The sequence below is a fragment of the Chrysochloris asiatica genome, unplaced genomic scaffold (genome assembly GCF_000296735.1).
Source record: "Chrysochloris asiatica unplaced genomic scaffold, ChrAsi1.0 scaffold00031, whole genome shotgun sequence".
In the NCBI taxonomy this organism is placed as follows: domain Eukaryota; kingdom Metazoa; phylum Chordata; class Mammalia; order Afrosoricida; family Chrysochloridae; genus Chrysochloris; species Chrysochloris asiatica.
In genome coordinates, this window is record NW_006408549.1 from 2406979 (window position 1) to 2424780 (window position 17802).

General features: G+C 41.0%; 1 pseudogene; it reads left to right on the top strand.

Moving 5' to 3' along the window:
- Positions 1-8555, top strand: part of LOC102814292 — a 62905-nt pseudogene extending 54350 nt beyond the window's left edge.
- Positions 8556-17802: the final 9247 nt, after the last annotated feature.

Sequence of the window (17802 nt, forward strand, 5' to 3'; positions counted from 1 at the left end):
GAAGAATGAAGTCCTTGACAACTTCAATCTTTTCTCTGTTGATAAGAATGTTGTTTATTGGTCCAGTGGTGAGGATTTTTGTTTTCTTTACACTGAGATGCAATCCATACCGAAGGCTATGCTCTTTGATCTTCATCAGTAAGTATTTTAAAGCCTCTTCACTTTCAGCAAGCAAGGTTGTATCATCTGCATATTGCATGTTGTTGATGAGTCTTCCTCCAATCCTGATGACACGTTTTTCTTCATATAACCCAGCTTCTTGGATTATTTGCTCAGCATACAGATTGAATAAATATGGTGAAAAATACAACCCTGTCGCACATCTTTCTTAATTTTAAACTATTCAGTGTTCCCATGTTCTGTTTGAACACAACTGCCTCTTGGTCCATGTTTGGTAGGTTGTGTTTTTGTTCTTATTTGCTTCAAGGCATTTGTTTTTGTTTTTGTTTTATTGTATATTTTATTACCCAGTAGCTTTTAAGCAGGGTGTTAGTTTTCATGCACTTGATATTTTCATCTTGATCTTCCTGTTGTTGATTTCTAATTTTATAGCATTTTTATCTGAAAAGATGCTTTGTATTATTTCAATATTTTTTTCAATTTATTGAGGCTTGTTTTGTGGCCTAACATATGACCTATACTGGAGAATATTCTATGTGCACTGGGAGAGAATTTGTATTGTAGTTGGGTTGAGTGCTCTATATAAATCTATGAGGTCATGTTGGTTGATTGTTTTGTTTAGTTCTTCTGTGTCTTTTTTGAGTTTCTTTCTAGTTGTTCTGGCCTTCATCGAGAGTGGTATATTAAAATTTCCTATTATTATTGCAGAGTTGTCTAGTCTTTCTTCAGTTCAATAGAGTGATTTATATATTTTGTGTTATTTCATTGAGAGCAAAGATATTTATTATGGTTGTATCCTCTTGTTCAGTTGACCCTTTAATCATGAGGTAATGTCCTTATTTGTCTCCTATGCTGGTTTTTGCCTAAAAGTCTATTTTTATCAGAAATTAATTTTGCCAGTCCTGCTCCTTTTTGATTGTCATTAGCTTGATGTATTTTTTCCATCCTTTGATATTTTCGTCTTTGTGTGTATGTAATGTTTGTTTGTTATAGACAGCATGTTGAAGGATCCTGTTTTCTTACACAGCCTGCTGCTTTCTGTCTCTTGACTGGTGTATTTAATCTATTGACATTCAGTGCAATTATCAATAGGTATGAATTAATTGCAGTCATTTTGCTGTGTGTTTTTGGTGGTGCTGCTGTTTCTTTGTTTCACCTAATTTTGTTTACTGAGTTAATTTTGGTTTAGTATTTTCTTGTCAATTTCTTCATTGCTGTTGTTTTAATGTTTACTAAATCTTCATGGTTTTTCCTTTTCTTGATCTGATGTAAAGGTATATTGAGTTTTTTGAAGTTATCCTGTAATACACTAATTTCTTTCCCAGTTTAAAACAATCTGTTTTATCTTGAAATCTACTTGACTTCCTCATCATTTGGAAGTTTTGTAATTATACTTTTCCCTCTTTTTGCTTTGTAGCTGTCTTTGTTATAAATGGATATATCTGGTTCCTTATTTTCAATCTTGTAGGTATGTTTTAATTTGAATACTTCTATATCTGGATGGAATTTTGGGTGATGTTGCCTTGTATATGAATCTCACGTACAAAGGGCTCCCTTTAGCATTTTTTATAATGTTGTCCTGGTTATTACAAATTTCTTTGATTTCTGTTGATTTGGAAATGTTCTAATTTCTCTGAGGGATAGTTTTTCTTGGTATATGATTCTTGCTTGGCAACTTTTTTCTTTTAGAGTTTTGTATATATTTCTCCATTGCCTTCTTGCCTGCATTGTTGCTGCTGATAAATCAGAGTTAAATCTTGCAGATTTTCCTCTGTAGGTAACTTTTCATTTTTCCTGAGCTGCTCTCAGCATTCTTTCCTTCTCTTTGATATTGGATCTTGATTATGCTATAGTGATTTTCTTTTGCAGTCTATCCTGTTTGGGGTTTATTCAGCTTATTGAATGCTTATCTTCTCATCTTTCATGATGTTAGGAAAATTTTCTTCCAATAGCTCTTCATCTATCTTTTCTGTGCTTTTTATTGTTTGGGGTTTATTCAGATTATTGAATGCTTATCTTCTCATCTTTCATGATGTTAGGAAAATTTTCTTCCAATAGCTCTTCATCTATCTTTTCTGTGCTTTTTATTGCCTCCTTCTGTTCTGGAATTCCAATCACCTGTAAGTTAGTCTTCTAATGTTGTCTGACATGAGTCTTAGGTTTTGTTCAGATGTTTTCACTCTTATTCTGATTATTCTTTTAGCTTACTGGTATTGAGAGATTTATCTTCAAGCTCACTAATTTGGGCTTTCAGTGATTAAAATCCATTCCTTTGCCCTTTCAATGTATTGTCCACTTCTGAAATCTTAGTATTAGTCTTCTGGATTTCTAATTGCTATTTTGTATGGTCTCCAATCCTTTGTCTAGTTTGCTTGATTGTTTCTATAGTGTTTTCCTGATTTCTTCCTTGTTTTTCTTGACTTTTCTGTCAATCATTTGTAGGTCCCTACATATCATTCTCTTGAATTCTTTTCTAGGTAGATCCAATGACATTTTTCCTCAAAAATGTTTTGTAGCTCTTCCTCTTGGTCATTTGGTTGAGCCAGACTGTTATGTTTCTTCATGTCAACAGAAATGGTCTGCTGCTTTTTAGACATTGTGGTGTTACAATTATACTAAGTTGGTGATTGTATGTTGGTGCATCAGCAGGCATACACCAACTAGGTTTGATTAGGGATGAGCCTGTGCACTGTTCTCTTTTTGCTGTTCATGCCTTTCAGCTTAGGAAGATTTGACTGATGTTGGTTGTTGTCACAGATCTAGTGCATAGCAGCTGGTATTGACTTTTGCCTAATTGGTGGGCCTTAGAGGGTACAGTTGTGGCTGGACTGTATGGACACTGTTGCTGTCATCTCCTGTCAGGTGAGGCAAGAAGAGAAAACACACACACACAAGAGAGAAGTGAAACAAACAAATCAATGAGGAAACAATAGAGAAAAAAGAATATAGTAAAGAAAAAAAAAGAAGCAGGTAGCTGCTAGAAAAGGAATACAAAAATCAAGTGAGAAAAGAGGGAGAGGAAAATAAAAAAGAGAAAAGAAAAAGAACTAACACAATTTGGGAGAGGAATGAGTAGAAGGGAAAGAGAGAAAAACAAATAGCAAGGAAGGCAGCAAGCAAGCAAGCAAGCAGCAGTGGTTGAGAAGGAGAAGCAGAAAAAAAGTAGAAAAATGAAAGAACTAGAAAGGTTAGAAAGCCAATGAGAGGACAAAAGAATGAATAAACACAAAAATGCAAGGAATACACCAGGGAAGGTGCCAGACCCAGAGACGAGAAAATTCTGGGGTGTCCTTGTGGTCTAGAACCTTATGTTATGAGTGGACAAGGAATGAGATGGTAACCCTCTCAACCCTAGATAAAGTACCTGTAGGACTAGATGTTGTATGTTCTGTGCACCCAATCTGGGTACCCAATCATATAGACCCTAAAGCTGCAGGAGGATCAGGGTATTTCCTTCCCAAAGAACAGCTGAGGGTGAGAGGTTTCCACTAGTCCAGGACTGGCCAGAACAAGCTCTGCAGCTCTGACTGCCTGGAGAGCAGGAGCATCCCTGAGAGTGTTCACAGGTCAGGGCTGGCCACACCTCTGGTCATCAGGGTAGGGTAATGTGGGGGTACAAGAAAAATCTTCTGCACCTTTCTTTCCACCCATAAGCAATGTACCTCGGTTACCTTCAGTGTCTCCTACAAAAGTTCAAGATGGCCACTCTGTGCCTGGCCAGCAGAGGCTACCAGTGCCCTTTTTTAATCTGTCCCCCTACACATCTGTTCGGCTGCTTCTGCTAGTGAGGGTTAGTCCCAGGTTGGCTGGGACTGGCTTTGCAGGCTAGGAGCAGGGGCCACCTGGGCAGGGTTAATGCGATTAGCTCTCCCCTTCTTTAATGCAGCTCACAACTGTTGTGCTCACCTCCATGCAGCTGTGATCAAAAGGAGAGTAGGAGCTTCTCTGGGGGTGTATGGGGGTGGGTGGGGGCTCACTTTGCCTTTGGTCACCAGAGGCATGTGGGGAACAAGAAAAAATTTGCACATACAAGCCACTGGTATGTTTCTACAATGCCTATATGTTTTCATGCTGCTTACAAAACTCTAGATGGCCACACCACATCTGGTCGACTGGCATAGGTCACCAGTCTGTCTCCTTTTTGCTGTGTCTGTTCAGCTGTCTCTCCTAGTAAGCTTTCAGTCCACTTCTCTACACCGTCACCTGAAGTTCAGGGTTCTGGGACTATCATCTGCTTCTGTTTTGTTTTGTTTTCCTTATCTTTATTGTTGAGGGTCAATACGGCTTTCTACCTAATCCGCCATCTTGCTGCCTCCTTCCCTGGTTGATGGTTGATGGGCTTAGGAGTGTGCTGGATATTTCTTGGTTACCACTTTTCAGAAAAGAATGTGGAAGGGGGGATACCATTGCTGATGTCTAATGGATCTTGGCTGAAAGCACAGAATACCAGAAAGATGTGCTTTATTGACTACGCAGTCTTTCGATTGTGTGGATCATGACAAGCTATGGACAACATTACAAAGTATGAGTATTCTGATACACATAATTGTGCTCATGAAGAACCTGTACATAGACCAAGAGGCAGTTGTTCAAACAGAACATGGGAACACTGAATAGTTTAAAATTAAGAAGGAGTACACCAGGGTTGTATTCTTTCACCATATTTATTTAATCTGTATGCTGAGCAAATAATCCAGGAAGCTGGGTTCTGTGAAGAAAAACGTGGCATCAGGATTGGAGGAAGACTCATCAACAACATGCAATATGCAGATGATACAACCTTGCTTGCTGAAAGTGAAGAGGCTTTAAAATACTTACTGACGAAGATCAAAGAGCATAGCCTTCGGTATGGATTGCATCTCAGTGTAAAGAAAAAAAAAATCCTCACCACTGGACCAATAAACAACATTCTTATCAACAGAGAAAAGATTGAAGTTGTCAAAGACTTCATTCTTTGTGGATCAACTATCAACACTCATGGAAGAAGCAGTCAAGAAATCAAATTTCATATTGGATTAAGCAAACCTGCTGCACAAGACCTTTTTAAAGTTGAAGAGCAAAGATGTCAGCTTGAGGACTAAGGTGTGCCTGACCCAAGTCATGGTATTTTCAATAACCTCCTATACATGTGAAAGCTGGACAGTGAATAAGGAAGACTACAGAAGAATTGATGCTTTTGAGTTATGGTGTTGGAGGAGAATATTGAAAGTACCATGGGCTGCCAAAAGAACAGATATATCTGTGTTGGAAGAAGTGCAGCCAGAGTGCTCCTTGGAGGCCAGGATGGTCAAACTTTGTCTCTCATGTTGTTGTTGTTGTTAAGTGCCGTCAAATCGGTTCTGACCCATAGCGACCCTGTACAGGGTTTCCGAGGCTATAAATCTTTATGGGAACAGAGTGCCTCATCTTTCTCCCGCGGAGTGGCTAGTAGTTTCGAACTGCTGGCCTTAAGGTTTGCAGCCTGATTCGTAACCACTATACTACCAGAGCTCCTTCTTCATACTCTCTCATACTTCAGACATATTGTTAGGAGGAACCAGCCGCTGGAAAAGGGTATCATGTTTGGTAAGGTGGAGGGGTCAGAGAAAAAGAGGAAGACCCCTAGTGAGATGGATTGGCAAAGTGGCAGTATCAATGGGCTCAAGCGTGGCAACAATTGTGAGGTTGGCAGGACTGAGTAGTGTTTCATTCTGTTGTACATAGGGTCGCTATGAGTCGGTACCAACTCAATGGCACCTAACAACGACAGCAACTCCTCTTCATAGTCATACGATTCAACATCTTGAGCAATTTCTTACAAAACAAGTTAACCCATTACCTTCATTCAAAGAAAAATAATTCTAAGACAGTAATATAAATTGACTAAAGTTTATTTAGTATATACTTTGTAAATCAGGGCAACATTTTCAATTAGAATAAATAAAATGTTCCAAAGGAGAGATAGCTTTCAAGGTTTTTATACTCAGTATGTTGTTGTTGGTTCCAACTTAAAGCAACCCTGTATAGAGTTTCTGAGGCTTTAATCTTTGAAGGGCCATAAAGCCTCATCCTTCTCCCACAAAGGGTCTAGTGGGCTTGAACCATGGAGTTTATGGTTCACAGTTCAATGCTGATCTTATGGAGCCACCAGCATTAGAAATTATGAACTGCACATGGGAACAGGGCCAGAATAGTGTTTATATACTAAGCTGGGGACATGCAACATCGTTTTTTTGATGAACAATGAGAATAACTACGAATTGACCTTAAAACAGCTTCTAGACTGCCATGAAAACAGGGCCAGATTAGTTATTATATAAATAATTGTGGATATACAACATTATTTTGAAGAACAATTCAAGTAATTACTAATTGATTTTAAAACATAGCTTCTAGATTGCCATGGAAATTGTGCCAGAATACAGTTACATAATCCCTTGTGGAAATGCAACAGTTTTTTGAAGAACAATTCAAATATTTACTCAATGACCTTAAGACATAGCTTTTAGTCTGACCTTTGTAATTTCTGTTGTTGAAACTGATTGCACATAGATACTTTTTAAAAGAGTTCTATGCCCAGCACATTCAATCATTGACACTATTTTTTGACTTAAAGATGATGCTCAGCAAATCAATGTTCTCAAATTTAAATTTCAGAGATTTTTTTCAGGGCTTTAGTTTGGGTGGGTCATTTCAACCTCCATAGAATCTGTAAATCTGGATTCCATGAGAATGAAAACCTCCGTTCCTCACATTGCACCTGTATCTGGTCATAAGAAAGATTAAACATGATACACACAATATAGGTACATTATTATTGTTGTTAGTGGCTACCAGATTAGTTCTGACTCATTGCTGTTGTTAAGTGCCATTCAGTTGGTTCCAACTCATAGCTATCCTGTATAGAATTTCCAAAGAGCCGCTGGCAGGTTTGTACTGCCAACCTTGCAGTTAGCAGTCCAGTGCTCATCCTACAGCACCACACTAGGACTTTGCTCTGGGTTATGGAGGCCCTTTTATGGAGAGGTCAAATTACAATCGGTTGAAAGTATTGGCATCAAGTTGTGGGTTGTTGTTGTTATTGCCGTGGAGTTGGTTCCGACTCATAGCGACCCTGTACAGGGTTTCCGAGGCTGTAAATCTTTACGGGAGCAGAAAGCCTCATCTTTCTCCCGCTGAACAGCTGGTAGTTTTGGACTGCTGACCCTGAGGTTCGCAGCCCGATTCATAACCACTACGCTACCAGAGCTCCTTCGTGTGGGTAGAGACCAGGAAAAAGGAAAGAAACGAATTTTTCTTTAATACTTTTCTATGCACTATGAATTGTGGCACTGTGGGATAAGCACTGGACTGATAACATAAAGGTCAGAGGTTCATACCCAGCTGCTCATCGTAAACCCCATGCAGAGTCCCTCTGAGTCTGAACTGACTCCATGACACTTAACATAATTTGGGGCAGGTTTGGCAGGTTATCCAACTGAGCAGCTGGCAGTCAGTCCCCAGTACATTGAATTTGGTGCACTGTGAGATCTCACCACAGTAATTATTTTCTTTTTAATTAGCTGTAATTATTGTGAAATGTAGAGAGGAGTCTGTGCACAATCAGAATCAAACAAGAATTTCCAGTAGTATCCTTAGAGTTGTAGCTACAAATGTCACGTGGCTGGGGAAAACAGAACCCATAATTATATGCAGAAACAGAGAAAGATGCGTGGGTAGTTAGTAATACTTCAAACAGCTTCACAAGATGTTAGGGATGTATCTTATGGGAAATCCAGAGAAATGAGTCAAACTGGGTTGGGACAAAGGCAGCAAAAGTCAGTGAGGAGCTGGGATAACTTGAAGGGATGAGCCTCTAGCCTCACCTCCCTCTTGCCGGTTTACACCTCCTTTTTTCCCTTTCCCAGCGCCACGGCCGGCCACGCCCCCGCCTCCGACCCCGCCCATCTCGGCTGCTTTCAGCCACTCCCACCGTTCAGGGCATCTGGCAGGCCGCAGCTCAGGGGCGGGGCGGGGCGGGACAGCCGCACTCCCGGGCGGGAGGAGGATCCGCTCTGGAGTTACGGGAAAGTTGGTCCGAGTTCCCGAAGTTTCCCTCCGTGGTTGTTGGGGTCCTGCCGGCCCGTGCCCTAGCTCCTGTCCTCCCTTTTGCCTTCTCTCCCTGCCTGCTCCTTCCTTCTGTCCCCGGCAGCCATGGAGCAGCCGCCGGCGCCCAAGAGGTATGGAGCGTGGAGAGCCGGGAGGAGGAGGGAAGCGTCTCTGGCGTCCGCGGAGCGGGGGCGCCTGGGCCGGGCCTGACCGCGCGCGACCTCTCCTGCTTTCCGGGCCTGGAGCGCGTCGACGGTCGGGAGGCGGGTCCGAGTGCCCGGGCCGCGCCTGTCCCCGAGGCCAGGGGTCCGACGGGAGGCCGCGGCTCGCTTTCCCCGCGAGCGCCGGGCCCTGGCGCGCGAGGATAGTCGTGTCTGCAGCGCCGGGCACCCCGCGGCCAGGCTCCTGGGGCTCCCCTAGGGTCGCGTTCACTAAGCTCGGGAGACTAAACTAGGAAATGATTGGGCTTTTCACCGTGAGTCGGAATCGACTCGATGGCAGCGGGTTTAGTTTGGTTACAACCTTGTAGACTTCCTTGTCACATGTTCTCCTTAACATATCATTATTTGAGAATGTGGGTTATTGACAGTTTAAGGAATTGAATATTAATAGCTACACAGTCTGTAAAACTTTGTATGTATGCCACACTGACAGGTGTCTCTTCCTCCCCAAGTTCTAAAGTATTTCCCAAGTTCTAAAGTATTTATGGATGCAAGGCATAGGAATCTTAAATTAGAATCACTCCCCCATATAGTTTAGTGTTTTGGTTTTTTTTTTTTTGCTTTTAATAATAGTGATGCTTTGGTATTTATTGTTAGTGTATTTTTAACCTTTGTTATTATATTGGAGATGTAAGAGTACACCATAATGCGTTTGAACTAATACTTGAAATGATTTTAGGAAGCTGCATAAAAGTTGTTGTTGTTGGGTAAGTACCGTGGAGTTGGTTCCGACTCATAGTGAGTCTGCACAGGGTTTCCGAGGCTGTAAATCTTTAAGGGAGCAGAACGCCTCATCTTTCTCCCTTGGAACAGCTGGTAGTTTCGAACTGCTGACCTTGAGGTTGGCCGCCCTACTCGCAACCACTGTGCTACCAGAAAGGTGGCTGACTGTGTGCCCTGGAGTTCATAGTGACCCTGCACAGGGTTTCCGAGGCTGTAAATCTTTACGGGAGCAGAACGCCTCATCTTTCTGCTGCGGAACTGCAGACCTTGAGGTTGGCAGCCGGATTCATAAGCACTAAGCTATCAGCTACCAGAGTCCACTGATAAAAGTTAATGGTGTGCATCCCTCTCCGCTCTCTCCCCCCCCCACACCCGCAAGAATGAATTAACTAGTTGATGTTGGATAAAACTTTTTAACTTCAATTTTTCATTTATAGTATGTAAAACAAGGGTAGTTATCTTTCTGCCACATGGTGCTGTTGTGAAAATTAGAATTAATGACTTTGATGCTTCTACTTCTTAAGATGAAAGATGTATTCAAGAACATGGAATACTTATAAAGGTAGAAACCTTGGGACCGATGGTGAATTGTATGACTTGATATGTGAGCCTTGAGGCCTGGAAACCATCTGTTTGGTGAAGATGGGGGGTGGGTGTGTAGAGGGGCTTCTAGAAGGGATCTTCTATCAGAGCCCTTGGAGCAAGTCAATTGGTAGATTCTTTTCTATCATTTTGTAAACGTTTACTGATTGGACACCAGCTTTAATACTGTTGAAGACAATTGGGAACATTTTTTTGTTTTGTTTTCTGTTTTGGGGGAACTGTAAGGTGGCACCTCTTAATGCCATAGGCTAATTAAACTACTCTGAATTGGACTACAAGTTCTGTATATTGTTTAGCTCTGCTATAAGTTAGTAGAGTTTCATCAGAGGTGTAAGGTATAATGTCTTTGCTTTTGCTGGGATATTAGAGAACCCTGGAAGAATGGGTGGTGATTCTGTATGATTTATACTTTCCAAAGTGGTGACTGCACATTTAACAGACTTATTTTTAGCTCTCTTAGTAGAAACTTATGTTGCGATATAGGAAAGCATTTTTGAAGAGCAAAAGATAAAAGTTAATCATTTATATTTGAATGTCCCTAACTTTTTTTTTTTGGAGGGGAAGGATAACATTTTCATTTTCATAAATTCTCTTAATTCTCACAGCAACCTATTGGTTAGGCTGGGCTGAAGGCGTTCATCTTTGTTATAAATGAGAATACTAACAGAGTTTGCCAAATACTATGACAGAGGTTACTGGCAGTGCAGTTGTGCTGTGTCTATTGATTTGAATACTAAAACTATCTTCCATTTTTTGGGGGCACATTGTTTGCTAGGAACTTACATTCCTTACATTCCTGTAATCATCCTAAGAAATAGGAATCTTGGCTCTGCCGTTTGCAAGTTCTAAATTTAAATGTCTTCATCTGTAAAATGTGTTATGAGGATTAAATGAGGTAATACGTCAAGCATTTAGCACAGTTTTCTATAATGAGTTCTTTATCTTTGTTGTTATTTAACTTTGAGTTGATGACCTCAGTCACAGTAGGATTGGACCACTGGTGAGTTTCACAAGAAGGTTGTTAGGCCTTCTTAGCCCATCTTAATGTGGAAGCTCTATGGAAACTTGTTCAGCATCCCAGCAACACACAACTCTTTGCTGACAGCTGGGTGGCAGCTCTGCGTGCAGTGCATTGGCTGAGAGTTGAATCTGTGCCTCTACCACTGAGCCACCACTGGCCTCTCAATATTGGTAGCTGTTATTCTGTCAGGTGGAGGAGATGCCGGAACCTTGATCTGTTGGCTGCAAAGGCTGTGTACCCTCTCATTTATCCACCGGTCTCTGTTTTTCCAACCTTGTTTGATTTCTTTGTAATCCATGATGTGGTGTACATCTTTTTTCCTGTATTCATCTGGTACCCTTTACTTGTTCTGTCAATAATCCCTGTAAAAATGCCATCTTGTTCTTCTGCTTTGAGTAACACTTCTTCAGTGTTCCAGATACTTTTGCGTGGTCATGTTTATACACATTGCTGTTGTTCAATTCAAGTCTGCCTGACCAGCAGCTGTTATTCAGATGTTTGTTGTTTTTTAATTTTCTCATGTACATCTACTCATTTTCTCATCTAGTTTGTCACTAGATCTTAACAAATTTCCATTGACTGGTTTTTGGAAGTAGGTTGCCAGGCCTTTCTTCCTAGTCCATATCATCTGGAAGCTTCGCTGAATCCTGTTCAAAGTCATACACAAATCTCTACTGACAGGTGTGCCTGAGGTGTATTGTCCAGAAATTGAACCTGCGTCTCCCGCATGGGAAGTGAGAATTCTATTGAGTCACCAGTATTTCCTTGACTTTAACTATGCTATGCTTGTGGGTTACTGAAAGTGCCATGGGCTGTCAAAAGAACCAATAGATCCATTTTGGAAGAAGTGCAGCCAGAATGCTCCTTAAAGGCCAAGATGGCCAAACTTCGTCTCTCATACTTTGGACATATTGTCAGGAGGGAGCAGTCGCTGGAGAAGGATATCATGTTTGGTAAGGTGGAGGGTCAGAGAAAAAGAGGAAGCCCTCCAGCAAGATGGATTGGCAAAGTGGCAGCATCGATGGACTCAAGCGTGGCAACAGTAGTGAGGTTGGCCCAAGATTGGGCAGTGTTTTGTTCTGCTGTGCATAAGGTCGCTGTGGGTCGGTACCAACTCGATGGCATCTAACAACAACAACAACACACTTGTGGGTTAATGTGCTGTTCTGCAGTGTCAGTGGCTCAAGCTCACCAACCGCTCCTCGGAAACCCTATACAGGGTTGCTATGAGTTGGAACCAACTTGACTGCACCAGAACGACAACAATAGTACTTTTTTGGGGGATTAGGGAAACACCTGTGTAGTTAGTATTTGATGTCTCCATCACTTGGTCTCTGCCTTTTATTCTCCTCCATGGGGAATCTGCCCTCAGCTTCTCCATTATTCATTACGTAGGGTGTAGGTTGTACATACTCCTAACTTTGCTTTTGTTCATACCTCTCCTATCTTGTTGTTAAGTGCCATCGAGTCAGTTCTGACTTATAGCCACCCTGTATAGGGTTTCCAAGGAGTGGCTGGTGAATTTGAACTGTCAACCTTGTATTTCAGACTGACCTTGTGGTCCAGTGCTTTACCTTACCTGGTCACACCAGGACTCCATTTCTCCTTTAGAAGTGTTGTTTTTTGCTAGTAATGTGCATTTTATTCTTTCTTCAAAGTCTTCTTCATAAAATATCTTCTCTGAGAACTTTTTTAGCTTAAAATATTTCTCTATCATATCCATTTGATATGATACAATGCCATCTTTGCATTGTTCTTTCTTGTTAAGACATTTTAGAGATCCAAAAGATAATGGGAGTAACGGATGTATGTATCCAATAAAATAGAAGTAAAATAGTACCATTGAATATTGAAGCTTTTTATGTGTCTCTCTTCCCAGTTGCATTTCCTCCCCACCCTTCAAACAGAAATCACTGTCCTGGGGATTTATTATTTCTCGTACATGTCTGTATTTGACAAAGCATGTTGTTGTTTTTGGTTTAGTACATATATCTGACTGATGTAGTGGCTGAGGTCTCAGAGTTGGGGCCAGTTTTGACAGTGACTTTTGACTTTGTTTCTCTAGGTATCACTTTTCCTTCTTTGGGAGTTAGATATACCAAGGACTTAGAGTCTTGATTTAGCATCTTAGACTATCTATCAGATCCTGATTGCTCTCACAATCACTGATTTGGTCTCCTCAAGAAAGCGTTTCTTAAACGTAGATGATAGATGTGGTTCCACCATGTTACTGACTTGAGGAACCAGAATGCTTTTTGAGTTATCAGATTTCCTTAGCAGATCTACCACGTAAGTCCCTCTGGGAAGGAAAAATTCATCAAATTGTTATTATTAGCATTTTGGTTGATTGAGTTTATCAGAGTTCTTTGTTAGAAACAACTTGTTGTTAGGTGCCATCGAGTTGGTACTGACTCATAGCAACCATATGTACAACAGAACGAAACACTGCTCGGTCCTGGGCCAACCTCACAATTGTTGCCATGCTTGAGCCCATTGAAAAAATGGTAAGTTTTTATAAGTAGAGAGGGAAATGCCCCAAACATGGGCTATTCACTAAGCAAGCTATTCAGAGAGAAGGAAGAGGGTCTTTACAATAGACAGGTGGGCAGCAAGCATGGGAACTCGGGTTGCTGGAGGGAAGGTTGTTATATAACTGTCTGGAAGCTACAAGTCCTAAATTGGGTTGCAGCTGTGTAAATCCCTTCTGAGAAACCTGAGGGAGAATCTCTTTCATGGCTTCTCCTTGTGACTGGAGATGGCTGGCAACCCTTGGCATTCTTTGACTATAGATCATTCACGCCACTTTTTGTCTCTGTTGTCGCATAGCCATTTTCTCACTCTGTGTTTTTTCTCCTATCTATAAGGGTGGCACTCATATCTGGCGTGGTGCTGTAGGATAAGCACTGGACTGCTAACTGCAAGGTTGGCAGTTCAAACCCACCACCCGCTCCTTGGGAACGCTACACATGGTCAGTATGAGTTCACAGCACTGAACAACAACAGCATCTCATATTGGATTAAGGCCCACACTGCTTTGTGTTAATTTAACTGAAATTATTTCATGTTAATTTCCCAAGAGGGCACAGTCATAGGTATAGGAGTTAGGACTTCATACCTTTTTCAAAACACAGTTTAGTCCATAACTAAGGGTAAAATAGAAAGTTTTCATGTATTTCTTAATGCAAAGAACCTATACCATCCTGTTGCTTCCATAGCTCTGATCTTAGGCTAGGATTTAGGAATGGAGATATAACAGCAGGGAAATTTCTCAACACTCAGGAGCTGAGCGAAGTGGGACAAAGTAACAAATCAGATAAATAGATGGTGGGAAAGCAGAAAAATCATGAAGACATTGCATTGTGAAAAGAGGTGCCCTTCATTTTACAACTACATTCCTAATTCATGTTTTCTTGGAATGTTAAAAAGTAAAATTCTGTACATATTCCCTGGGGGATTCAGTAAATGATAAGCTAGAGTTGTCTTTGAGAAGGTGGACTCTCAACCCACTACCCGCTCTGCGGGAGAAAGACGAGGCAGTCTACGCCCATAGATTTTTAGCCTCGGTAACCTTATGGAGCAGTTCTGTCCAGTAGGGTTGTTATAAGTCGGAATTGACTCAACGGCTGTGTTGTTTAATGTCAGGAAAGGTGTGCCTAGGGGCTGTATCCTTTCAACATAACTTATACCGCAGATAAGCACTGGACTGCAGGTCAGTTTGAACTACAAGGTTGGCAGTTCCAGATGTTCCTTGGAAACCCTGCAGGGTCAATATGAGTTGGAAGTGACTTAACAGCACTTACCAAGAACACCACCAACAACTATGTGCTGAGCAAATACTCTGAGAAGCAGACTATATGACATAGAATGTGGCATCTGGATGGGAGGAAAACTCAATTTACGTATGATATGCTGATGACACACCTTTGCTTGGTTAGAGCAAAGAAGACTTGAATTACTTACTGATGAAGATCAAAGACTTCAGTATGGGTTGTACCTCAATATATATCTTTGTAACTGTAGCCATAAGCAACATTGTGATAAATGGAGAAAAGATTGACGTTGGTAAGTATTTCACTTTACTTGGTTCCACAATCTACACCCATGGAAGCAGTAGTCAAAAAAATCAAACTATAATATTGCATTGGGCATTTCTTTTGCAGAAGACCTCTTTAAAGCATTAAAAAGCAAATATGTCACTTTGAAAACTTAAGGTGCTTTTGATACAAGTTGTATTTTCAATTGCTTAATATGCATGTTGGAGCCCTGGTGTGGCACTGTGGGTTAATGCACCAGACTACAGAGCTGTTAGAACTGCAAGGTCAGCAGTTCAAGCTCACCAGTGGCTCCTGGGAAACCCTCTATAGGGTCACTATGGGTCGGAACCGACTTGACAGTACTTAATAACAACAACAACAATATGCGTGTGAAAGTTGGATGGTGAGTAAGAAAGAATATTGATGTCTTTGAATTATGTTATTAGTGAAGAATATTAAATATGCCATCGAATGGCAGAAGAATAAACAAATCTGTCTTGGAGTAAGTGCAGTCATAGTGCTCATTAGAAGTGAGGATGGTGATACTTCATCTCATGACTTTAGACATGTTATCAGGAGGGACTAATGATTCTGAGGATGGTGCAGGATCAGGCATGTATTGTTCTGGTTTACATAGGGTCGCTGTGAGTTGGAAATGACTTGAGGGCACTAAAGACAAAGAATAACAAACAGTCTGAGACCCAATATAGACCTACGAATACAAAAACTGAAACAGAAGTGTGTGCTGTTTTCTGGTATTTTCTGATCTCTTCCATTTTGTTAAAAAAAGACTGGCCATGATCCACCAAATTATTTTCATGTTCCACTAATACTTTGTGATCTAGAGTTTTAAAAAAATAATGTTGTCATATGTAACAAGCAGGAAACCAATTTCATTTCCTACTTAAATGAGAAGATGGCAAAGAAATCCAGAGTGCTGTTTGTTTAGCAACCTCTTTAAGATTCTAAAAAGGAAAGAGGTGAAGAGTAGAGAGGAAATGCATATTTTTAAACTATTGTATTTTGAACACTTTATATAGGTTGCAGTGGAAGTACAGGGAAATGTAAAACAATTTTTCTGTGATGTCTTGACAGTTTACCAAGGCAAATGTAGTATATGAAGGTTGCAACCTTCATAGTTTAGGAGCTCTGGTAGCCTAGTGATTACAAATCCGATTGCTAACCTCAAGATCAGCAGATCGAAACTACGAGCTGTCCCATGGGAGAAAGATGAGGCTTTCTGCTCCCATGAATATTTACAGCCTCGGAAATCCTGTACAGGGTCGCTATAAGTTGGAACCGACTCCACAGCACATAACCACCAACCACCACCACTAGGCAAGGGCTTACTTTCCTCCTGGCATAGGCTGACCCTGTGCACTGGAAACATTCAACTATAATTATGATGACCTCAATTTCTGACTCCTTACCAGCCCCACCCTAACTACCAAGGGCCTGTATTTTTCATCTAAAAAGAAAATTTGTACTTGCTGTTAGAAACTTTCATTTTCCTTTCTCCAAACTTTTGTTATGATTTTATTTGAATTGCTTCATAAATGTTAGGTTTATTCTAATTTCAGGAAGCATTTATCTCTGAAAACAAAGATGCTATATTTAAAATGTCTCCTTACAACTGTTTTTTTTTTCCCCTCTCTAAATAACCTCACCAGCTGCTCCTTGGAAACCCTATACAGGGTCGCTATGGGTTGGAACTGACTCGATGGCACTTCATAACAACAATAAATAGAACCTCAAGTTGAATAAATCGAAGTAGCAAATATGTAAACAGGCATGTGTGAATAGTAAATATTAAAATTGAATCATTGTTTATAAATTGACTATTAAGGTACAAATTATTTTGAACTTCTTACAAGTATATCAAAGGATCTATTTTGAAAAATGACTTCATAGCAAAGTGAGAATTACAGAAAGATGCTGAGATGAATGATGTAGTATAAGTACACAGGATGTAATATTGGATGTGGATGCTGAGTCTTCATATGATCTAAGACATCTTAGTAAAGAGGTAAAAACTGAGTCAATTTTTTAGATGATGTTGTTGTTGTTAAATGCCATCGAGTTGGTTCCCACCCATAGTGGCCCTGTGTAGGGTTTCTAAGGAGCAACTGGCAAGCTTGAACCACTGACCATGTGGTTCAAACTGACTTTGTAGTCCAGTGCTGTAACCCACAGTGCCACACAAGGATGCCGTTTTAGATGTGTCTAGGCATATTTCAGATGTTTTCCCTCCTATTCATCTTCTCTGTCTCTCACATGTGGTGGTGGTGGTGTGCCATGGAGTCAGTTCTGATTCACAGCGACCCTGCATAGGTTTTCTGAGGCTGTAAATCTTTACGGGAGCTGAAAGCCTCATCTTTCTCCCATGGAACTGCTGGTAGTTTGAAACTGCTGACCTGCATACACATGATTATTAGGTTCTGTTGAGTTGATTCCCACTCATTGTTGCCTACTACGATACAGTGCAGTGGCCCATGCTGTTTTCTTTGCTGTGATCTTTATAGAAGCAGATGGCCAAGTCTTTTCTCTTGATGAACTGCTTGGGTGGCTTTTTTTTTGGCTAGCAACCAAGCACTTAACCATTGTACCACTGTGTTGTATATGTTGTTGTTGTCAGGTGCCATCAAGTTGGAACTGACTCATAGCGACCCCAAGCACAGCAGAACGAAACAATGTCCGATCCTGGGCCAACCTCACTACTGCTGCCACACTTGAGTCCATCAGTGCTGCCACCTGGCCGATCCATCTCATTGGGGGTCTGCCTCTTTTTCTCCGACCCTCCATCTTACACAGCATGATATCCTTCTCCAGCGACTGTTACCTCCTGACAGTATGTCCAAAGTATGAGAGACAAAGCTTAGCCATCCTGGCCTCCAAGGAGCACTCTGGCTGCACTTCTTCCAAAACAGATCTATTGATTCTTTTGGTAGTCCATGGCACTTTTAGTATTCTCCTCCAACACCACAATTCAAAGGCATGCACATATATGTATACG